The 10,398-nt window shown below is 57.2% G+C and overlaps 1 long non-coding RNA gene across 1 annotated transcript; it reads right to left on the minus strand.

Moving 5' to 3' along the window:
- Positions 1 to 4,656: 4,656 nt before the first annotated feature.
- Positions 4,657 to 9,739, minus strand: LOC118530695 (uncharacterized). Its single transcript, XR_004914772.2, has 4 exons — positions 9,600 to 9,739; positions 8,011 to 8,145; positions 6,587 to 6,821; positions 4,657 to 5,551 (listed from the first exon to the last, which is right to left on the minus strand). It is a non-coding gene; the product is annotated as an uncharacterized LOC118530695 (long non-coding RNA).
- Positions 9,740 to 10,398: the final 659 nt, after the last annotated feature.

The raw sequence follows: 10,398 nt of genomic DNA on the forward strand, positions 1-10,398 counted from the left end.
ACTGAGAGAGTTCTAACTAATATAACCTTTCAGTGGTAGGACTATGAGAGGGGGTATTGAGCACATGGAGGGGTAGAATCTGCCAGTTTATACCTCCAGCCTGGGGCAGCAAACCCCAAAACCCCTGGCATATCTCACCTGACACGAGCTTTGACAGTCTCTTAGCTTCAGCCTTGGAGGGGAGCTCTCCTAACCTAATCCATGGCCAACACCACCATGCACAGTTTTCAAGCTCAAATTTGACAGCAGCCTTGAAAAAGGATGTCCTTGGCCCCAGGACATAGCACCCCAGGAAACAGGCCTGTGGAATCTATAATACACGGCCTCCAGCAAGGTCGGAGAGATGGGGAGCAGGGGTCCTCAGGGGTGTGGTACACGTCAGCATGGGTTCTACATTCATCCTCGACCCCATCATGGGAGGTCTGTGTTCCCTGTCCCTGGGATTACAGGAGCCTGGGGCTTAGAATAGCCCACCAGGCCAGGGTGATGCCCGGCAGGTTGGAATTATCCTTTCTACCGCCTCAAGCTGCTGACTGGGGGAACCAGCCCCAGCCACAGGGCCAAGAAGGGCCTGGGTCTTCATGTCACTGCTTGGTAGCCCTGCAGCATCTGGGTTCTTAGAGCCATGTTGCACCCTGCTATAGACTGAATTGTGTCCTCCCCAAAGTCATACTCTGACACCCTAACCCCCAAAGCGATTGTATCTGTAGAGAGTCTTTAGGAGGTGACGAAGGTTAAATGAGGTCATAAGGGCAGAGTCCTGACCAATAGGCGTGGTGTCCTTATAAGAAGAGGGAAAGAGAGAGAGCTCTCTCTGCAAGAACATGGAGGGCACGTGAGCACACAGCTGGAGGGCAGCTGTGGGCACACCAGGAAGAGGGCCCTCACTAGACCCTGACCATGTTGGCGCCCCGATCTTGGACTTGCGCCCTCCAGAACCGTGAGAACATAAATGACCTGTTGTTGAAGTCACCCTGTCCATGGGGTTTTGTTAGGATAGCCTGAGCTGACCACGACGCACTCCCCTCCACCCCCCAGGAAGGCCCGTGTGCTCCCTCCTGTGGGGGCAGGGAAATCATTCTCAGCCAGCAGTCCCCAGCTGTCACCCTGTGCCCGGTACTGTTCAAAGCCCTTGCCATGCCTTAGCTCACCGAATCCTCATAGCCACCCGGTGAAGTAGGCGGTGTTGTAGCCATTGTACAGATGAGGAAACTGAGGCACAGAGAAGTTAGGGAACCAAGGTCCCACAGTAATACCGTAAAACTGAATCCCAGCCCCACAGTCCAAATCCAGCAGCCCTCCACGCTGAGAAACTGAGGAAAGGGATAAGGAAAATACTGCACACCATCACCTGTGAGAATCTGCAGCAAGGACGCCCATGGCCTTTCAGCTCAGCATCCAGACGCCGTGGAATGAACTCGGGTCCCCCGCTTCACACAGTCCCTGGAAGTGACTGTCCCTGTGTGCCCTCCAAGGCTGTTTGCCGTTCAGCTGGGTGACCTTGCCTAAGTCATGTCATGAGAAATGAGAAGTGGGAGACAAGGCTGCTTAAAACCCTTCCTGTTCATTCTCTGGTTCTCAAAACACAGAGGTTCGGGTCCCCGTGTGGGTGGTGCCGTCGGGGGAATTGTGCAGAATCGGTTCACCCAGTGTGTCCGGGTAGGGTGTGTAAGCCCAGGTCAGAGCCTGGCACGGATCCTGACTCAGCCCTGAGGAGAGTAGCAAAATCTGCTCTATACCCAATCATCCCAGGGCACTGGAGTTGAGGGCCCATCCCAGGCCCTCGACCCTTCTCATCCAGCCAAACCTCATCCAACCCTAGTGACCAAGCATCGTGGTCTCACGACCTAGCCAGGCCACCCAAAGTCCTTGTGTGACGGGGCATTGAATCCTTCCGAGGTCCATCTCCTTGTCTCCAGTGGTCCCCAGTGCCCAGGACTTTGGGCTGGGGGTAGTCATGGGGTTTAGCCCCCTAGGGGACTGGACTGGGACAGCAGCCCAGCAGCTCGGTCGCCTGGCTCACATGCCCCGTGGGATGCTGGAACCAAGGCTTTGGTCTGCAAGGGGCTTCTGGCATCTTCTTGTGACCACACCCAAGGCCCACCAGGTGTCGCTGTGTAGCCAGCAGGATAAGGGCTGAGGCTTTTCCCGTACAGACCCTGAGGACTGGGAAGCAAAGGAAGGAGGCCTGTCCCCCTAGCAGTGGCTCTCTCCCCCCAGCCTCACGGCCAGCAGAAGCACCCCTGTGAAGGCCAATGCCATGGTCTACAAGCTTAGGGACAGCGAAGGTCTCCATCCATGGCAGGAAATAAGGTGGAAGAACAATTCCTGGCCTGTCTGCTGAGCCTTGCTTTTTCATCCCAGCATGCCACAGGGTGGGACCAGAGGGGCCCCACCCCCTTACCATGCCCCTCTGCAGGAGCTCCGCTCAGCTTCCTGGGGCCCTGCCCTGGGCAAGCCCTAGCCCCATCCACAGACACCGTCAGTGGGCTGAGTAGACCCACCATGCTCGCTGACCCAGGAGGCATCTCATCAGCTCCAGACGGCACAGACCCAGCCCCTCACCAGCAAAGTTGGTTCAAGGTCAGGCAGGACTAGGAGATTCACACTGGTCATTCCCAGCCTAACCTGAGCCCAGAAACCAGCAGGCACTGAACACTGGCTTCCTTCCCATCCTCCTCAGGCCCAGGGAGGGAACCCACCTGTTCTAGGCCTGAAGCCTACGGCTCCACGCACAGGAGACCCTGGGCTTGGCGGTGGAAGGACTCTCCTCAGGCCCACCCCGACTGAGGACCGAGGAGGGCTCACCCTACAGCTCCCAGAGGTCCAGGGACGGTTCTGGCCCATCTGGCGCTAGCTGGGCCCCAGGGGAGAGAGGCCAAATGAGGTGGTGCTGGGAGCCCAGCCTCCCCAGCTCCGCCGCCGAGTCCTTCTCTCGCCAACGGCCCCTCGGACGGCTCCTTCAGGCTCTTCCCCAGAGAGGAAAATCAAAAGGGGTCAAGGGGCAGAGAAAATGCAGTAGTTCAGTGAGGAGGTGCACAGCTCCATGTAGGGGATGGAAAAGGAGAGGAGGGAACGGACAGGGACACAAGAAAAGCCGGGGGTGCGGGTGTTGGCAGACGGGAGTGGGACCGCCGAGGGAGGAGCGGGCTCACACAGGATGCTGTGGGTTTGGTCTGGGTGATGGCTACTGATGGTATCAGGGAGACGGTGGGTGCATCTCACGCCGAAGTTCCTTAGCACAAATCATCCGGTGTCTTTCCTTTATTCATCAATGCACAAATACAAATGAATCACCTGCTGGAAACTTCACGGAGCCAGGCGATATCAGGGAGACCCCAGGAAACCCCCTGTTCCCACGGGTGCTCGTCACAGTCGAGCCCTCGGCAGGGACACAAGACTCATGAACAGGAACACGCATGCCCTTGCATCACCCGCGACACTGGCTGTGCGAGACCCCAACTGTTCAGTGTCTGCTCAGAGCCGCCCCTGATCATTCCTAACGTGAAAAACAACAAGCTTGCAAGACTCCCAGCGGCCCCGCTCCATTTCCCTGGAGTGTCTACGACTCCGTCCGAGATTTTGCGCTCGTGTGTGTGTGCGTGTGTGCGTGTATGCGTGTGTGTCTGGCCGGGCACCTCGGTAGCATCCGTGACTCTGTGCTTGGGAGCCCTGGAAGAAAGGAATTTCTGAGAATTGTGTCCGAGCCGCAAAGGAATGGGGAGGTCTCATAGGCCTTTCTCACTGTACAGAGGGGGAGAAGAGAAGTTCCAAGGAGTGGAATCATAAGCCTTGGGTCGCTCGGAAGGGAACAAGTTAATAAAACTGGCCAGGAGGCCTGTCTTGAATGACGCGGGAGCTCACCAGAAGCCAGAGACAGAACCAGTGTTGGAACCGCAATATCAGAACACGTGTGTCTTCTGACTGTGGTAATAGTGGGGAAGGTGGTGACTCGTGGTGTCACCTGGGCCAGCCTGGAGCATAACAATCATGGAGACAATGAAGGGAGGTGGCTAAGGGCTGGGCTCTGGAGACAAATTGCTGTGACTGGAATCCTGGCCCTGTGACTTCCTAGATGCCTCTGAACAGCACCGCACCCTCGGCTTCCCCAGCTCGGAAACAGGGACGATGACCCTGCCGCCCCCATGGGGCTGTTGTGAAGATGAGATGGATGGATAAATGTAACAAATTGAGGGGGGTGCCTGGCATGGAGGAAAAGCTGAATCAAGATGCCTCGCCCTGCCGATTCTCCGCTCGCAAGCTGGCCGGCAGGATTCCGGCAAGCCTGCTTCCACTCGGACGCAGTGCTGGGACCCAGAGACCATCGCCCTGGGCTTCCTTTTTTTACTGATTTACCTTGTAATCCCCAAACCTGACCAGCAGGCAACTCATGCAGAAGGTCTAGCCACCTCCCGGTGAAAATGAGGACAGGGGGACAGCTGTCCGTGCGGCTTTGTCCTGTGGCTGGGGTCGGGGGCATGGACGGAGCCAGAGTGCTGGGCAGCAGACCGATGCGTCCCAAGCAGGGAGGCTGGTGTGTGCAGAACACGAAGCTGCTGCACGTTCTTATGCCTTGGGATTGTTGACTCTTTGCAGGACTCTTGTGGCAGTATACAAAATAGGCACTCTAGAGAGTTCCTGCAGTTAGGATCTTACATGAGGCTGTTGACATCCGCACAAAGAGTTGTCTCTTTGTGCAGCTCATTTTTATTTTTGTCATTTGCTCTACTCTCTAAATTTCCGCCCCCACCCTATATCACTGCGTGTCAAAACCAGCAGGAACCATGGAGCTGGCCTTGTCTTCATTTTAGGACTGAGGACCCTGAGCACGGACGGGTATTTTTCTCGTAGCTGGTACAAGCCTTGCCGAGTCTGCTGAAGCCAGGCTGGCCGCAGCGTCTCCCCCGGGGGCCGGGTACTGGGCCTTCCTTAGCAACCGCCACTGAATCACAGCAGAGAGCGCTCATGGGACCGGCCCCTGGGGTGGGTGCGTTTAAAGCAGCCACACTTGAACCTGAGCCCGGCAGAGCTGGCGAGAGGATTGTGGGCTCCGCACTGGCATGGGGCCACCTGCCCCTCCGCCTCCTCAAGAACCCGTGACAAACAACCTCGCCTGGTGCCCAAGCTCTTGCCAAGCCGTGTCGCAGTAAAACCCTGGCAGACTCAGCAAGGAGTCCAATTGCAGCCCAGTGGGTGGGGAAACCAAGGCAGCCAGAGCCCAGTGTGCGCAAGGTCACACATCGTGCTGGTAACCAAAGGCCAGGCGTCCGGGGCTGCATGCTGAACACTGAGCACTGGGGCGCACCCCAGCCAAGGCTCTGGGCCCCGGACGCAGGGGCGACAGACATTTCCTGAATCCCATCAGCACAGAGCCCGGAGAAGGGCCCGGCACTTCCATCCAGGAGTCCCCACGGCAGCCCCCTCTCGCCAGGGGGACAGAGGCACTGAGGCCCCCTAGAAGCCTCCTCAGGGCAGCAGGTCCACGCCAGGAATCCAGCTCTAGAGGATTCCAGCTTCCAGCTGAGTGCCTGGAACACCAGACATCAAAAACCTGGCAGGCAGAGGGAGAAGGGAAGATTAGATCATTACAGCAGAATGAAGGAAACCGAGAAACCAAGGGAGGGGAGGAGGGACGGAGGCCAAGAATGTTTCAAGGCAACCTGAAAGTGCCTTCGGATTAAAGCAGGCCCAGACACTGGCAGCTTCCCCGCACCCTGACGTCCTCGGCCTGCGCAGACCCGGCGCGGCTCCACCCCCTCGGGGTCAGCGCCGGTCCACACACGCGTGTGCGGGCACTGGCCCTGGGAGCGGGAAGCGTGCTGCCATGCTCTGGGTGCATGCACACGCACACACACACACACGCATGTGCAGGTAGCCAGGCTAGGCGTGCAAGCCCACAGGAGTCTATGTGTGTGTTTGTGTGCAGTCTACAAACATGTTTTCACCAAGCTCAAGGAGAAGCAATCAGTCATCTCCCAGGAATCCTAGCAACAGCCGTGCCCGGGAAGGGCTTCTGCCAGCTGGAGCAGCGGTGAGTCAGCAGAGGCTGCTGCGGGAGGAGGCGGTCTCTTGCCCTCGAGCCCGGCCTGGCTGCCTCGCCTGGGTCACTGCTTTGGCACTGGGGTCCGAGAACACATTCCTGGCACTGGCCAGCTCGGGCGGCTAGAGGGTTTTTCCCTCCTCCTCGCTCTCCCTCTCCCATCCTGTCGTCCTGGCCCTCCCCACACCCGCTCCTCCCCCCCCTTTCTTGCTGCAAAACCAAAACACCGCATTCACGAGTTCCGGAGCTCCAGCCAAATGGCAGGAGCATGGGATGGGACGCAGGGCTGCCTGGGCCTGAGCGGGCCAAGGTCTAGGCCAGACAGCAGAGAGGGCCCTGCTGGGGACTGCTGAGCGCTACTGAACTCCCATGGGGCAAAAGTGCCATTGCCTGGGGCTCCAGGGAACAGGAGTTCAAGGGGGTGGCTCGCAGAGCATCGGACTGTGCCTGCCTTTGTCCCCATGGCAGAGCCCCAGGTTGCTAACACAGACGACCGGCCCGAGGGGGATCGGAGGAACAGAGGATTATTAATCCTGGCTCTATTACCTGAGCGCTTACTTTATCTTCACAGCACCCCTCGGGGCGATAGAATTATCCCCTCTTACAGATGGGGACATGGAGGTGAGACAGGTGAAGGGGTCTGGCCCAAGGTCACACAGCTATTAGCAATGGAGCTAGATGGAATTAAACCAGGCTAGAGCTGCCTGGGGGCTTGAACCTCGGACCACACAGGCTTTCTTCCTGAGCCGCACCTGTGAGGTGCGCGCCAGGTCCGCCGCACCTAGAAAAAAAATAAATACAATAAAAAACAAGAAGGGCCAGCACTGTCCGCTCTCCCTCTCCCTTCCTGCGAGCCAACAGATCTGGGTGAAGAGCAATCTGCCATCTCAGCAGCCGCGAGGCAGGGGCAGTAACAGCCTGGCCCAGCCCGAATCCCTGGCCTCTTTACTGGAGGCAGGAAATGAATAAAAGCTAAATGAGTTTGAAAATGCCAGGAGGCAGTGTTTACCCCCTTCCCCTCCCCCTCCCCCTGGCAAGGACCGTGTATAGTTACAGTTTAATCTTGGAAATGCCAGACAGCTGTTCCCCGTTGCTAAGAGACTGGCCCACATTATGCAGATGTCAGGGACCTCAAATGTCTGCCGGAAATTACAGATCATGTTGGAGGAGCAGAGGGGCCTTCTCTCCGCTGGGGAAGCGCAGCGGGAGACCTGGGGAGGGGGGATGGCAGAAATAAGGGGCCCACCCCTTCCCGGGTCCCCCCTCGGTGGCTCTGGATCCTTCACTGGGCTGGCTCTGCCGCCTGGCTCCCTCCTTCCTGCAGCTCCCACCCCACATCCGGGCCTGCTTCCTTTGACAACCGTGCTGAAGCCCATCTCCACCCTCCCCCTCCAGTTTTCCTTCTGGGGCATCTTGCTTCAGTCCAGTGTCCTTCTGTCTGTCTTACAATCTTTCCTGCCTCTGGGACTGAGCTGGGGGGAGTTGACCCCACCCTAGAACAATGGGATCCCACTCCTTGAGCCCCCCTCACCTGGGGCGGAAAATGGAAACCCACGTGCACACACACACCCTCCCTGACATCCCCCTCCCACTGCTGCCACCGAAACCCAAGTGAGGGCCGCCATGGCAACCACAGGCTACCAAAGCTGCTGCATCCCCTGGTCCCTGGGGAAAGGGACGACCATGTGTGGGGGGGGGACGAGAGGGGGGGGGAAGTCCTTGTCTAACGTGGAGCCTGACTGAAGGGGACGGGAGAATCCACCAGGGCCCCGGGGCAGGCAAGAAGCAGACACAGCTCCTCACTCAGGCTGGCAAGGGCATGAAGAGGCTGCCGGGTGGTGCCAAGGGAGGGACCGGCATCCACAGCATCTGCAGGACGCCCCCTGGGTATTGTGGGGGTGGGGGGGACTGAGGCCTGGGTACGGAGTGGGTGCCGAGTGCCTGCTACTTCCCTGAGAGCCACAAGGTACCTTGAGGGCAGAAGCTCCATGTTACCGCCCATGCATCCAGATGATGTCCTCTGTCCCTGCTGCCAACTGTGTCACCTTAGCTTCCTCCAGCCAGATAAAATAAAGCCAGTGAACCTTATGTGCCATGGAAGGTGGCTGTGAAGATAGGAATGGGGTGTGTGTGTGTTTACCCAAATGTGAAAGCATTTTAGAAAGAGGTTCATGGGAGCCCCATGAAAGCAGGGCCTTATGAGCAGCCATCTGGCCTTCCCTGGAGATGCCCGTGAGGCTGGTAAGAGAGGAACACTACTCACACAGTTCTTTCCAGGCACCTAGGTCTTCGTCCCTACAAATGGATATCACCCTCAAGGAGTGCCTCACTGGCTCTGCGTCCTGGCTCCTCTGGTCAGCTTCTCATCCCGCACACTCCTACAGCCAACAGTGATGTTGGATGGGGAAACTGAGGCACAAACACTTCTGAGACCTGCCCAAACCATCACAGACATTAGCTTCTCCGTGGGCCCTCAGAGCTACCAATCCCCTACCAGTCCTCTCCGGGCCTCAGCAGGGCCATGACCTCTGTCCCCACCAGTTAGATGCCAAGACTCCTCCTCCTCTTGTTAGCTACATGAGCTGGGCCTCCTTAGCTCTCATTCCCCTTCTGGAAAATGGAAACAGATAATAGTACAGACCTCTCAAGGGTGCTGTGAGGATTGAGTGGGATAAAGTATAACCTGCTTAGCTCCTGCTAAGCTCTCAATACACTTTTATTAAGGTGGAGCCATTCCTGGGCCCTGCCTCCTTAGAAAGGTACCAGGCTTCAGCAGAGAAAGGAAGGGGATTTCCTTGGGCTATATATACACCTGCTCCCATTCTACCCCAACCTCCCAGCACAGTGGCTGGTTTCCACCTCTTTGGAAGGTTCTAGAAAGGTTGTCCAGGACAGCGCACCTGGGAGAACTCTGAGGGCAGGCACCAGCCACCAAGACCTGGGAGGTGGGGGTTTCATGGGGCCTCAGAGAAGACGCTGTACCAGAGAAGGGGTGTGTGGTGGAGGACATGCCCCCTTCCCCGTGGAAACTGCTGAGCCAGGCAAGATTTGGCGGGCAGGAGCCACGGAGACTGAGTCATGGCTGGCTCCTGGCTCATTCAGTCTCTGCGGCCCTCTGAGGCCTTCGCTTGGCGGGAGGGAGGACGCGGCAGCTGCTCAGCCCTGTCTTTGTTCCTCGTTCTCTCTCCCTCAGCCTCTCCCACCCTGCCATTTCCTCTCCCCGGCTTGCTCTCCCTCATTCACTTTCTTGGTCTCCTCCTTTCTCTCATTCTCCCACCGACCTCAGTTCCCTCCCCCTTTCATCCTGCCCTTGAAGCGTATTTCTTGCTTTCTCATCCTTTCTTCTCCCTCAGAGCTCAGAATCACACTTGGCAGTCTCCCCTCCCACCTCCCTCCCCTCCCCTCCCCGGTGTCCTTCCCTCCCCCCTCCATTCCCTCCCTCCCGTCTCTCCTTCCTGCGCCCCTTCTCCTCCACCTCCCCCAACCTCTCTGTCTCCTCTTCACCTGAAGGAGACACTTCAAGTCCCCAGACTGACAAAGCCAGGTCAAGGTCATCTACCGAGCAAGCCCTCACCAGCCCTGGTCTGGAAGACTGGGGACCAGAGACCAAGGTCAGAGCTGAGCAGAAAATCAGAATGAGTTGGGGAGAGTTTGTTTCCGAGTCTAGACAATCCCTACCAGCACTGGCGCTGGCTCCCTATCTGGAGATCTCCTATGCCAGGCCACCTGCTTCCAGCTCCTTCCTGCCTAAGCTCCCAATGCAGCAGGGACTGTCAGAGTCCTGACCCTCCCTGGTTCTGCTTACCTCCTTACTCTCTGCCCTGGTGCAGGTAGGCCAGGTGAGAAAGGCAAGAAAGAAATCAGAAGCAATAATAAACTGCTTTCAATCAGAAGGAAAGCGGCTGGGGGAGGATTGTTCCACAGATGAGGTGCACATTGTGGTAAAAAACAAAGTGCAAGGCTTTGAAACCAGACAGGGTGAACTTGAATCTTGACTCCGCTTCTTATTAGCCAATGAACTTGAGCAAGACACTCACTGCACTTCAGAGTCCACTTCTGTAGAGTGGGGATAATAAGAAGAGCACCTCCCTGCCAGGGCTGTTGCAAGAATGCAATGAAAAAGTGCACAGGAAGTGCCTGGCATGGTGGCTGCTCCTAATCCCTAGTTCCTCCCTCCTTAGAGAAAGGAAGGCTTCCTGGAGGAGATGGAGCTCGTTCTGGGTGTGGAAGGATAGATAATAATAGTAATCATATTTCTGTTTTTGTTGATACCAGGCGCTACGCTAAGTACTTTGAATGTATTGTCTCTTTCAATCCCCAACAACCCTATGAGGCAGTTATTTTCTTATCCCCGTTTC

The sequence above is a fragment of the Halichoerus grypus genome, chromosome 8 (assembly GCF_964656455.1).
Source record: "Halichoerus grypus chromosome 8, mHalGry1.hap1.1, whole genome shotgun sequence".
In the NCBI taxonomy this organism is placed as follows: domain Eukaryota; kingdom Metazoa; phylum Chordata; class Mammalia; order Carnivora; family Phocidae; genus Halichoerus; species Halichoerus grypus.